This window comes from Melospiza melodia, chromosome 1, assembly GCF_035770615.1.
Source record: "Melospiza melodia melodia isolate bMelMel2 chromosome 1, bMelMel2.pri, whole genome shotgun sequence".
In the NCBI taxonomy this organism is placed as follows: Eukaryota; Metazoa; Chordata; class Aves; order Passeriformes; family Passerellidae; genus Melospiza; species Melospiza melodia.
In genome coordinates this window covers 90,223,819-90,237,322 of record NC_086194.1, presented here as the reverse complement: position 1 = coordinate 90,237,322, position 13,504 = coordinate 90,223,819, and the positions used below count along the sequence as shown (strand labels likewise).

General features: G+C 40.8%; 1 long non-coding RNA gene across 1 annotated transcript; it reads left to right on the top strand.

The window, feature by feature from the left end:
• The first annotated feature begins 2,190 nt into the window (after positions 1-2,190).
• Positions 2,191-12,263, top strand: LOC134429969 (uncharacterized). The gene is made up of 3 exons (XR_010030695.1): positions 2,191-2,373; positions 7,881-7,964; positions 11,798-12,263. It is a non-coding gene; the product is annotated as an uncharacterized LOC134429969 (long non-coding RNA).
• Positions 12,264-13,504: the final 1,241 nt, after the last annotated feature.

The window sequence follows — 13,504 nt, the reverse complement described above, 5'->3', positions numbered from 1 at the left end:
TCATATGATTCCTGCTACTATAATATGAGCATGGGTAATGAGCATGGGTATACCTGCTGCAGTAGCTGGAGAAAAACCTTCTGGGGAAACCATAGATACAACAGAAAATTTAAGACTTGAGATCAAGGGAAGGACTATCAGGCCCCAGACCTTTCCCATGGCTTTTGCTCTCCATCTCTCGACTCACTGCCTCTGTGTGGCTTCCTTCCCTTTCAAAGCTGTTTCATCACACTCCAAGCAGATTTGGCTGCATGGGGATAGGAAGGGTGTTTAAAGATTTTAAAATTGCTGCCTCATGGTCTGCAGTCCAGTTTCTTGTACCATAAATGGGTATCAGCAAATCAGCGTGGGTGAGAAAGCACTTCAGCGTGTTTTGGGTTGGGAACAAGGGGCAGACCCAGGCAAGGCTTCCCAAGCCACCCAAGTGTTTGCAGAAGGGCTGTGCTCCTATGCAGCCACTTGTGTTCCCAGACAGTGAAGCGTTGTGGGTGCCCACCTTGATGTGCCATTAGGCAGCAATTAGGCAGGAAGCAGGGTAAGAGTCACTGCTTTTGAAAGACTTTCTCAAGGAGGCCTCACACCCAAGGCTCAGAGGGGCAAGGAGGAACCCTCAGTGTGTGGCAGACATCCACATACAGAGATGCTCAGGTGCACACAGGAGGATCTTGGCCAAACCCTGTGCTTGCAACAGCAAGCTCATCTTATTTCCAAGTGAGGGCTGGGTCCCACGGGGGACCCCACGCCTCCCACCCCACTCCCCCTTCTCTACCTGTGTGTTCTTTTCTCTCCTGAGGGGATTTTATTTCTTCCTTCCCCTGGCAACAGCTCCATGGCAGTTTTCCCCTGCCAACAGCAACAGGCAGAAAATGCTTTGTACACCTTGAAACAATTTCTTTTGCAGGCCACGCTGTGGAAGGAATCTGAGCAGCTGAGTTGCTGTGTGCTGCAGGGGCATGGATCTGCTCCCACTGGCCTCAGCGGATTTGGAGATGGTTACATGTCTGGTTAGGGTTTTGGGGAAAGTTGTGAAAGGCACACAAGAGAATAGAGACCTAAATAGTGGGGATTTGGTGGAGAATTCTGAACTGTGTTTTTGAAGTTGAAAAAAATCACTTGAAATGCCAAGCTGAAAGTTGTTGGAGGATTTTTTGTTTTGTTTTGGATTTTTTGGGTTTGGGTTTTTTCTTTTTTTCATTCAATTGTACTTATTTTGAACACATCCTGATTTGAAAAAGAGAGCTTTTGCCTCAGGAAAGCCAGGTATCCATAGGAGTAATTAGATCCCCAGAGTCAGTTTGGAAAACTCAGAGGCTCTTCTGGATGTCACCCCTCACTCAAAGTTTTAGTTTGTGAAAACAGTCTGAACCAACTGCAAGACCAAAATTTTTCTGTGCACTGAAGTTTGCATTTGAACCTGAAGAAAGATAAAGAATGGAAACTAGAAACCAAGTTGTAGTAACCCATGTTTTTTGCCGTGTTATTGCACAGGACTGTGGCAATTTCACCGGTCATGGTGAGAGAGGAGGAAGAGGCTACCAGCAAGATGGAAAAATCCTACAAACAGTTGGAAAACTTACAGAATAAAGGCCTTGAACTGAAACATGAAGTTTCAAATCTAAAATACTTGAATATAAGCTATATAGAGCAAGGTAGGGATAATTTCATCTTCAACAGCCACCTAAATTTCTTATGTACAATATTTAAAAGTGCTCTCAAGATATTCGTCCCAAATTCCTCATAGAAGAAAGCACCACAGCCTTGCCTGGCAGAGGCACTGGAAGAGTGTTGTTGCTGTGCTGTTACACAGCTGCCTTTTCTGTGTCCCCATCGTAACTGATCTCCAAACCTGCCCGCCTGCACGCCTGCCTGCCAGGCATTCCCCCCTCCTGGAAGATGACGGTACCTTCATGCTGGGGCTTACCTGGAGAAGCTCATTCTAATTTTCTGCTTATCTGCCAGAGCAGTGTGATCAGACACGCCATTTGAAAGGTGTATTGGGGTTTCTAAGCCTCATGAAACAAGGCAGAGGTTAACCCAGGCAACCACCAGGCTGTAGTTGAAAATTGGCCTGCCTTCAGAGGATAAAAGAGCAGTGGGAGGGTCTCTTTAGGCAAACAGCTATCTAGTGAATTGCTAAAAAAAAAACCAAAAAAACAACAAAACCCCCTTGATCTTCAGGATGCAGAAAGAAGGAGCTTTCTGAACTTGGAGAAGGTTGGTAAACAGGAGGTTGACAGCCAAATGTTGGTGCCCCCCCACATCGAGGGAATGGGGACTGTGTTGCATGGATGTGTTCCAGTTGGAGGAGAGCTTTGCTCTGCGGAGATGCTCTTGGGTCAGGTGAAGACAGCAGGATTCTTGCAAACCAGATGGGTAAGTCAGCTCCTCAGAGCTGGATTTCAAATGAAATCTGGGCCCATTCATTATTGCAGGGTGGAACCAGGAATTTCCATGGCTTTGATCAAAATCCTACAAAAGTAATGGTTGCGGAGATGGCTTGCTTTGAAGTTTTGAATTTGAATTTTGAGAGAATCCAAAATGCAAGGTAGAATAGGCTGAAATTTGTTTCAATAAAAACATTTGAGGAAAAAAAGAAATAAAAACCCAAACTATGAACTCTCATGGAAATGAAGGTGTTTCTTAAATACTCTTTCAAACTTGATGGAAAATGTACATCATGTTTGGAATCATCTTGGTGAAATGATGATTCCTAAAATGAAAAAACTGTAATATTTTCACTGAAGAGTAGACTGAATTTTACACATTATATTTCCCCTCTTTTTTTTAATAAATATTTTAATTTCAGCAGAAAAAATACAATACAGACTTTCTTTTGATAATTCAGTGTTTTAAGTAGCAAGATTTGGAATTTTGTCCCTGTTTTCCAGTTTGCAAAATTGTTGAAAATGATAAATAAGCTCTCATTTATTCCCTGAACCTTCCTTTGGGAAAATCTTTCAACCTTCCAAATATTTTTTTCTTCCATAAAAATTCTTTTGAGCCAGAATTATAACTTGATATCAATCTCTAGTGCAAATGAAACATAAAATCACTTTGTACAAACACTGGTGATCAGAGACAGCTGACCTTAGCCCTAGTCTGTTCCTTCTAGGGATTACTGTAACTGTGGTTATTGAGGAGGTAGGAGAAGTATTTTAATGGTAGTCCAGATGTGGTTTGCATCCATGTGTATACATGAAAATATTATATTTATATGTGTGTGTGTATATATATAGGTACTATATATGTGTGTGTGTGCATATATAAATTACAGGGATTTGTGTTTTCCACATAACTGGGAACTCATATTGAGACAGTGACATTTGATTGCATCCTGTGAGATGAATAGTTTACACATAGCTGAAGAACAGAGTCACTATTTAAGCTGTAAAATATTCTGGTTTGCGCCACTTTCATCTTGATAGACGTTAATGTAACTTTCTTTTGCCAAACTGAAGATAAACTGTTTGTCTTGAAGTCTCATTCCAAAATAGAGAAATTACTTAAGTGCCTCACCCCTAAAAGGAACAGTATGTGATGAAACAGAATATGCCTGAACTTATATTTAATTTTGCTGACAAATGTCTTTTGAGTGACTGACTGTTCCTCAGCTTCTTTTCCAGTCCTTTATTTTTATGAGTTTTTTAAAAACACTGATCTTTCCACAAACTGGTGACACAATGACATTTCAAGATTGGAATACGTCAGAACACGTTTGATGAAATATATTTAACTAAAATATGCAGCTTCTTGGATGCCAAAACATTTTGCAGAGGTGCTGGTGTTGATGAATGGGGAGTTTTATGTATCCCAGGTTGAGGTCTCTGGTTATGTCTGATCTGAAAACTTGATCTCTCTAACTCAGAAATAGATGTTTCAACACAATTCCACACCCTTCCATTTTAAAATTTCTTTTTTTCATTTCAAGACCATACAAAAAAATTGGAAAACCTGCACAGTTTTGGAATGGACTTATTCCACCATCACCCAGCCAGCTCCGCTTGATACCTTCTCTCCCACAAATGACTTGTGCCAAGTTTCCAGAAATGGATGTGGGGCTACAGCTATAGGGGTTTTTTCCCCCAGAAGTCACCTGTCATCTCACTGTAGCTTGAGCTTCCACAGACTTCTTTTTTTCCACTGAGTCAGGCTGTGAGAGCAGAGCACGAGCTCGCGCAGAGCCAGGGCTGTGACTCGGCTGGTTGGCTCCGAGCTGCCGTTCCAGCTGTCCGGGCTGCCTTCAGCAGGGCCACCACTGCGGGTACATTTCTGAAACACAAGCAACCAAACAAACCAAAAAAAAAGTTTACGTATGTTTGTCTTCAAATTCCTGCACAAGGGCAACTTAATTGAAACCCACACCTGGTTGAGCGGGGTTAGGCTGTGCCAAAGAAAGCCTCTGTGCCTGTTTCATTTGAAACCAATGGAGTGGAAGATAGTTCGTTAAGTCTGCGGTTTCCAGAAATGTCTCTGATGTGGAGTTAAACTTCTTATGTTTTGAACTCTTGTTTTGTTAAATGAGGGCAATGTTAGTTGTACAGCCTGAATTTTTAATGACTTGTTTCTTGGTTTAGAAGATGGAGTCGCATTTTCAACCTTTGAGGCTGTGGTTGGAGATTAGGTAGATAAGTTAAAAGCCTGACCAACTGCCCTAATTAGGTTTTGGTTCTTGCAGTATATGCTGAACATTACAGGTCATGTTTCCACACACTGAACTCTCAGTCCATTTCCCAACACACCTTGAACTTAGAGTAAAACTTGAAATTTCTTATCAGAAGTATTTTTTCTTTGGATTTCCTGGAAGTCCTGGACTTGACTTACAGAAAAATACTTTTTTTTTTCTTTTTTCCTTTTTTTCCCCAAAATTAATGCATCCTTTGAAATGGTGAATAGTTTTGGAAAGTATCTCTCATGTGAGTCGAAGTAGTAACATCAAATACTATGTTCTTCTGCGAAAAGCAGTAGACACTTCTATCACACTTCTTCCACAGAGGACATTGTGTTGCCATTCTCAGAAATACACAAGGGGCAAATTTCCCAAGAAGTCATAACCAGCTAACCATATCAGGAATCAAAAGTATATAGTGCCTTTGGAGAATGGAGAACTGGTACCTGTCTCACAGGCTGTGGGCTCCTGATCCTCCAGGCCGTGTGTGAAAATGGGACTTGGGGTGACCAAAGAGCCATAGAAGAATGACCTGCAGACCTTTGGGAGAGGCATCCTTGAAGAATGACCTGCAGACCTTTGGGAGAGGCATCCTTGGGGATGGGTCTGTGCAGATGGTTTGACACTGGTAGCTGTAAAATTTAGTGTGGGAGATTGTATGGGTTTTAGCAAGTTTAGACTACCTCACATGCGTGCTCCACAGCTGGTGGGCAGGAATCAAAGAGAAGCTTATGGGGGATGTCACTGAGATGAATGCAGAACATTAAGGCAAAAACATCCAAGTCCACTTTCTCCAAGTAGGAATTTATCATTGTGCCTAGCTGTTACAGTGGGTGGTCTCTGTACTACTAATATGATGTAGCTGTTAGAAAGGTATTTCCATCTCTCATAATTTTCTGGTGTTTACTTACCCTTGCTGTGACACTGCTATTGACTCTGAAGTTGTAATTATAACTAATAATTCAGTAATCCTGATGATATATTGCAACAAATTGACCAACAATTACATAGAAAACAGTATTGTGGCAGTCAGCAGCAACACAAAACAACTTTAATTAGAGGTGACTTACACCTTATCCTGCCTCCAGGGTGCAGCGGATTTTGAGCGCTAAATGCTAACATTTCTATTAATTTATATGATCTTAGGAAATGTCAGTTTGCTAATTGTTCAAATAAAGGATTCTCCTTTTGCAGAAATAGCGTAGTTTACAGAACACGGAGGAAAATAATTTCAGCGACTATTAGCTGTAGCTGAAACCACCAGCATCCCAAGTTGCCAAGATCAATCAGTTCTGTAGGGAGGAGAGGAAGTGCTTGCAGAAGTGTCTGGCTCCCCTACAGGCACTAAGTTGAAATTTCTTCTTCCTGCATTCAGAAAATATTTTTAAATTCAAAATATGTGTGTAGCAATTTAAATTGGTTACCCAAAGCAGAACTATACACATGAATTGGAAAGGAAAACTACCCTTTCCCACTCTAGCCTCTGCAAGAATGGTGTTTCTATTCTGGTGAAATCTGTGGCATATGTTATTCCTTTTTTCAATATATTAGTGAGATGCAACATGACAAGCTCTTGAGATTTATAGGCTACTTGTAAGGGATCTTTAAACCACAGATTAGGAAAAGACAGTCCTTATATTGTGTCCAACCTCAAAATACATATACATTTGCTTTAAAAAATGTACAGTTTCCACAAGGGGAAATCACAGATTGCAACAAACACCACAGGAGAGATCATCAGATACCTACCTGTCTGCCCTGTGGAGGACTGCCATTCCAGGTGTCCCTGTGCTTTCCTCCACAGCACCTCTAATACAGACACTACCATAACCCCTGTCTTCCTCTTGAACTGCTTTCCCAAATGTAGCTCTCTACAAAAGCAGCCCCTCTGTGGTGGCTTCAGGGTAGTGGAAGAAATGCACTCAATTACATACACAAACATAGCCATGGAAAGTAAAATGGGCTCAGCTTCTCCCATTCCTTTCTTATCTTGCTTGTTTCCTAAGCTTTGCAACAGGAGCCTTGTTTAAACATAAGTTAGCATAACACCCTAATTTTAAATATGGACCTGTAGGCAGCAGTATAACATAAGTGTTAATGCAATAACTTTGAATGCAGACCTTAGCTGAACCCTAGAGCCCTGGTGGTTCTGCAGTACAAATACAGTCATTCAGGGGTGATCCTTTGCTTGGATAAAATGCTTCCACTCAAAAGTAACGATAGTGTTTGAATTAATTAAGTTATAACTGAAGTTTTTCCATGATGCTATCTTAAAACAATAACCTAGCAGTGGTACCCACAGTCTAATCAAAATCAGGCTTTGTGGTTTTAGGTGATACACAAACACTTCTGTAGACCTGAGGTGAAATATGTGGAGCATTTCTAAGGGAATTAAAAACCTCAAACTCACCTTCTGAAGTAATCTTGCTACTTAGGAGCAGCTTTTTCAAAGTGTTTATTGTCCCTTTCAACAGCAGCAAAGGGTAAATGATAAATAGAGAGCTGCAAGTCATGGGTAGGGATTTCAGCAAGCCTGAGGTACCATTGCACACCTCTGCAGCTATTCACACCTATGTACTTCTAGAAACCTGAGCCTGGATACCTCCCTATCTTAAAAAAAAAAAAAAAAAAAAAAAAAAAGGGAATTAATACCACAAAGTCTAACCATGAACAGAGAAATGTGAGCCAGAATACCTTTAGAAAACAATTTTCAAAGGTATAGTTTCCCCTCAAATTGTAAATAGGCTGCCTGGGAGAGTTTATTATATGAGGTTAGTTACAGCATTAACTTGACTCTAATAGGTATCTCTCTGTCTGCTTAGCTCTGTTGTTTAGCAAACTCATAGTTAGGCTCCCAAGTTGAAAATTGTCTTTAGAGTTGCCCTGAAGCACCTGTACTGTACCTAGGAAAGGAATGCACAAAGGAACAGAGCTGTTAAAAGCAAATACTTATAACAAAATAGGTTGTTTTATGTTAAAAGAAATTAAACCCCTTGTGTAGTATGCCTTCAAAATGTTAGAAGCATTTCTGTCTGAAGCATGCTGTGAAGTGAACAGAAGGCAGAAGGAGAGCTCCTTAAAGGCTCAGGCTCACTTTGAGCTTTCACTGGTAGAATTGGGGTTTCACTGCTGTCTTGTATAAACTAATTTAATGTCATTTGCTCATGTTGTCTCTGGATCTTATTGCTCACAGACACTTTTCTTTGTGTACCAGAGAGAGAAGAAATCACACAATTTAAAAGAAAGAGGCAGCAAGGATTCTCCTTCTTGCAACAACTCTTCAGCCGCAGGAGTTTCTGTAAGTGCTGTTTCACTTCTCCCCTTAGCTTCCCGGCACTGTCCTACAGTTCAGACTGTCACTATCACAACTGGGTAGGGGTGAGATTTTAATTATTCTGGTGGAATCAGGAAGATGGCTTGAGCATGGCTGCGGTGTAAGATACAATTAAAAGAATTTTTTACTGTGTCTGAACCAAGCTTGAGTTGATCCTGAAGTTAATTTGAGATCAAAAGCACAGAGACTGTTTGAAATCTTATCTGAATCAGATTGCCAGATCATTTAAGGCAAACATTAAATAAGGTTGCTTCAGTTACTCCAATCAGTCAATCTTGGTAACTGAGATTGAGTTCTTCAGTTCAGAGGCTGATCAACTACTGTTAGATTCAGGTAATAAATGGGGTAAATTAACTGGCATGTATCCCTTGCTGCTGTCGTTGGGCTTTTGGAAAGAGCTCCTCCACATTTGAACCACACCACGGCACAGACACAGCTTGGCTTCACAGGTCCAGGGCTATTTTCTCCACCATACAAAGGGCTCAGAGTCAGTGTTTGGGTTTTAACCTACTGTCTCTTTAGGCACAAAAAAATTCTCACCTTTCCAGGGACACTGCCTTGCTTAGTAGACTTAGACCATTAGAAAAAGCAATACTGTGTCACTCTGTGAAAATTGAGCAGCCTTAGGGGGTGATCACTACAAAATGAAATAATTATTTAAAATGTTTTAACTGAACCTATAGTACACAAACATTCTGGCTGAAATCCAGACAAAATCCACTCATTTAAAAATGTACCTGTGTGTGAGGAGATTGGCTGTTTCCTCTGCAGTGGTTTGTGTTAGAAGGTAGCTAGCTCAGATATCAGATATCAGGTTATATGCACAGAATTTTGCAGGTCTTCTTCCTAGCAGAGGTTTTGGGTTTTTTTTTTCTTTTCTCTTTTCATGATTGGTTTTGGCTTGCAGTTCCCATGGTTTAGAGTTCAGGTTGGGCAGCTGGAACTCAAAACTGGAAATGTGGGGCCAAGTTTCTGACCTCTGCTTTCCAGTGCCCGCCCCAGTGCCCGCCTCAAGTAAGGTCCCTGGGTGCATCCCACCCTCTCTTCCCAGACTGTAAAATGACTGTCAAAGGGTTTGCCTGCCTCAAAAATGAGTTGAAGCCTCTGATCAACTGCACAGAGAAAAGGGGTTTTACTTTTCCCCATGGTTTTAAGCTGTTTAGGACTTGTAACCCTTAGTTATATCTTTCATTTTGGTCATTCCCTTTCTTTTTTGGAGTAGGAAGAAAGCATAAAGTTGTTAAAAAATTTGTTTGTTTCATAAAAAGACCTGTTGCTCTGAATTACAGATTTTTAGCTCCCAAAACTATAGACTTGTAATTCAAACTAGAACCAGGCATAGGTATCTTCTTTTCCTTGCTATAAATGCAGCTATTTCTGTACCCAAAATGAGACTCAAAGTAAGGCCAACAGATTCCTTGAGCAGGGTCTGAATTCAGATAAAAGGCTGAGGCCCTGAGCCACCAAGTCACCTCCCATGTAAAAGAGGCCGGAGGAATCAATAACATATGTACTTTACAGCATGGCAGTAATAGTGGAATTTTATAGTGGCTTTCAGTTATAACCTTCAAATTGATTTCTTTACCTTCTGTGTATTAACTATGCATAACACTTGCTGGGAGCAAACCAAGTGATGTGCATTAGATCCCAGTACATCAAACAAGCCCCAGTGCAATGTAGCCACCCATTTATTTTGGCTGCCTATGGTGTATGGTAAGCTATGCAGCTCAAATATGCTTGCCTCTCTTTCCACATATACTTCACAAGTTCACAAGACATAGCTTCAATATTATTACCATATTGCTATTTAAGAAAAAAAAAGGCAAATTCTTTGGTAAATTTAATAAACATCTGGTTGTGATGGGGAAGAGATTGCTATTTGAAGTCATTCTGAGAGGTTGATAATTCATCTCCTGAAACTATCTACAAAATCCCCTCCCTCTCATGCCCCAAGGCCTAAAAATATGTATTTCTTTTCCCCTTTGATATCCTGACACTTTCTCTCAGGAAAGGTCTAGTAGGAAACAATGCTTAAGATCCAAGGGAAAAGTTCTTATCTATCGCCTCAAACTACAGCTTTTACCTGCTTAACACCTGTAGTTTGATTGATAACACTTTACAAGATGAGATAAAGACCCTAAATGCCATTAGCAATATTCACACCCTGGCAATCTTTGCTCAGAGAAATGTCAATTAATGTGTAGTATTGCCATTAGCAATATTCACACCCTGGCAATCTTTGCTCAGAGAAATGTGCATTGATGTTCCGTTATTACAGTAGTAGTTTCTATTTTCAACTGCAAGCCAATTTATCGGGGTGTGCAAACTTTGCTGAGGACATGCAGTCCCAGCACAAATATGACCAAGCACATTCTTGTTTCATGATTAGATCTGTATGAAAATGAGGAGGCAGTGCCTGCAGTTGCTTTGTGCTGTGGAGCAGCTGTGGACAGACCTGTTGCTGTGACAATGTGAGATAGCAGTTGGGAGATTTGGCGCACAAGCTCAGCCTGAAAATCTTCTCATTCCTGTCTGTGTCTTCTCGGATGTGACGTACAGCCTGGTGAGATCCCACACGGGTTTTCACACCAACCTTCCAACACCTTCGGGAAATGACAGATATTTTAGCAGAAGCACAACCCTGTACTTTGTTCTGCAGTTTTCTTAGTTCACAGCCCCAAATTTTGGATTGTCACGCTGGCTCAGAGATCCTGGTTTTCTCTGATCTAGCTTCTTGTGTTGTTACTGTTTGTTTTCACAAAATGAGTGTATGTTGCTCTGTAGTGGTGTACATGAGTTCTCCCAGGTGCCAGGTAGAACATCAGAGGTTCAAACTAATAAAAAGAAGCTAAGGAAAAAAAGAAGGGAAATCAGAAAGCAGGATCATCTTAATGTCCCTTGGAGCAGCAGTGGGAAAAGAAAATGTAATCCTGGTGGATCTGGAAGAGAGGGAGAGTCCAACACTATGGGACATCCAGAAGTTGAGGGCTATCACTTGGACTGCTGGCATTTAAGGGCAGACCTGCCAGATGAGGCTTAATAGCATTTACACCTACCAGCCTACAGGACAAGACAAGGAAGGATTAGTTCCAGGTTCTCTGAGCATGCCAGGTTTGTCTATATTTGGTCTTCTTCCAAGGCATTGCTGATTTTTGTGCCTCCATAGTGCCAAATCCCACCCTGACAAAAATCTTTTCAGCCACTGGGGTTTTCTGTAGAAGCACACATCACCCTGATCGGCTCCTGCATTTAGGTTATTAAATAAACAAGTATTCCTACTTATTCCAGGTAAAATGGCAGGTGCCAGCTGGCTGGAGCTCTGTCCATGGAAGAAGGCAGAGTCTCCTTTTCACCACTCTTTGCATCACAAAAAAAAACCCAAAAAAACTTTCAGGGGTTACAAAGACAGAGAATGCTTGTAAAGCTCTTCCTGATCACTAGTTCTGTAGGGAAGTGTTTAGAGACTTTTTTTGGTGTGTGATGTTTTTAAATAATAACATCAAAGATCTTAGTAAATGACAGAAAGTGATGCCTTAAATACCTGTTGAAAAAGCAACTGTATTACGATCTCATCAACAGGATAGTTGCGCTTTCTAATTGTTCACTTCCATTGCAGAGAGTTGCTAATTAAAGATGTCATGTAGACCCACAGGAAGGAAAGAATTTCACAAAATATCCTGTTTCCCACCCATCGGATGGGAATAGAGTGGGGGGTGAGAGAATGAATCAAAGGATGAGCACAAGAATATAAAGCTAAAGCTGCAATAGTGACAATAAGGGTTTGTTCTTTTCCACAGGAGCCCGTCCCAAGAAAGGATTCCTGATGGGACATTTCCTGTTCACACTGCTGTCTTTCTCATGAGAATCCACTCTCAGACCCCATGCCTCCTCGTGGACTCTGACAGATGGTGGCATCCAACTGGACCCTGACTGAGCAGAGTAAGGAGGAGTCAGGGACATGAGACAATACTGGTGCTGCTGGAGTGTGAGCCATAATCCACAGCCAACACTAGTGTTATAAGAACCGCAACAAGAATAAAAAATACCTCTGTGATTGCTTGTGGCCACTCCAAATGAAAACAATGCAACAGATCTCAAGAATGCAAAGTTGCTTCAAGAGATTTATTCCAATTTGCTTAATGCATGATGAATTATACCTATGGGGCCCTGTTCCTGTGAAAAGATTTCCCAGGAAGTGTTAAGCATATCTGATGCTTATCAAGAATGCCTAGGAATAATCAAATATATTTGATACTCTGTATAATTGCCCTCGGAATAGATGTTTGGCCAGTGGCACTTTTGGTCTAAATCCCATCTGCCTTGAGGGTTTGAGAGAGCAATATTTGCTAAGTAGATATGCTAAGGATGCTGTTCAGCTGTGCACTGGCATGCTGTGCCTATGTAGTGGCACCCTGCATTTCTTATTGAGAAACTGGACCCTTCCATTAGTAATTCATGCATTCTGGGCCTAGAAACCTCTGTCATTAACTTGGTACCTCTTGCAGATGCTGGAAGAAACCTACCCAGACAACACCTGACCTATGGAAAACATTGAAGATTATTTTTTTGACTGTTGGGTGGCGTTTGGGAAAGGGAATGAAATAAAAAAAAAACAAAAACAAAACCAACAAAAAACCCAAAACAACCCAGACTTACTAACCAGGTATTTAACTCCAAGTTTCAGAAGTTCAATAGACACCAATATGTGGAGAATATAACTGAGGCATAAAACCACTGCAGAAAGCATATGAGGCAGAAATAACAGAGAAATTTGATAGGTCTGATATAAAATCTAAGAAGAATTTCCCTACTCAACAGGACTCTGTTGGTTCTATAGAAATAATCTAAAAGCCACTGAAAAAAAGCATTACTCTTTCCCCTAAAACAAAATTACCACTTTTTGAAAATAATTTTATTGCCTGTAAGTTGGCAGAAACTTTAAGAAGAATTGATAAGAGAATGGCAGTGTTGTTCTTTAGACTGAGATACTCTTGTCCAGTCATGGTGATGTCTGCCTGGCTGAGTGCAGCCACTGAGTCCCTTGGGTACCACATGAATAATAAATGCAAAGCCAGAGTCCTGTCCTGACAGACAGCACAGTTAGTGTTGCTCTGGAAAAAGCCTGAGACACCTTGGAATACATATTGGGAAATTTAATGTATGTTTGAATTCCTGCTTCTGTTAAACTGATACTCTGTTCTTTTACATTTTATCAAAGAGTTTATGAATGACTAATCTTACTTTATACCATTATTGGATAATTAATGCAGATGGTGGAAAATTGTGAGAGGGTTGATTTTTGAAAACATCATCACATGCTCAAGTTTCCAGTTTTGTCTCTAGTGACCCTGTCCAGAAAGCTGTGGCCTTCACAGGACCGAAGGCTTGGCCATGCACTTCTGCAAAAACAAGCTTGAATTTTCTTTTATTTTTGGGGCCTCTAGTGGTCTGTTTGGAAGGAATTAGTAAGGGCTATAAAATAAAGATTTTCTTTGGAATACAGA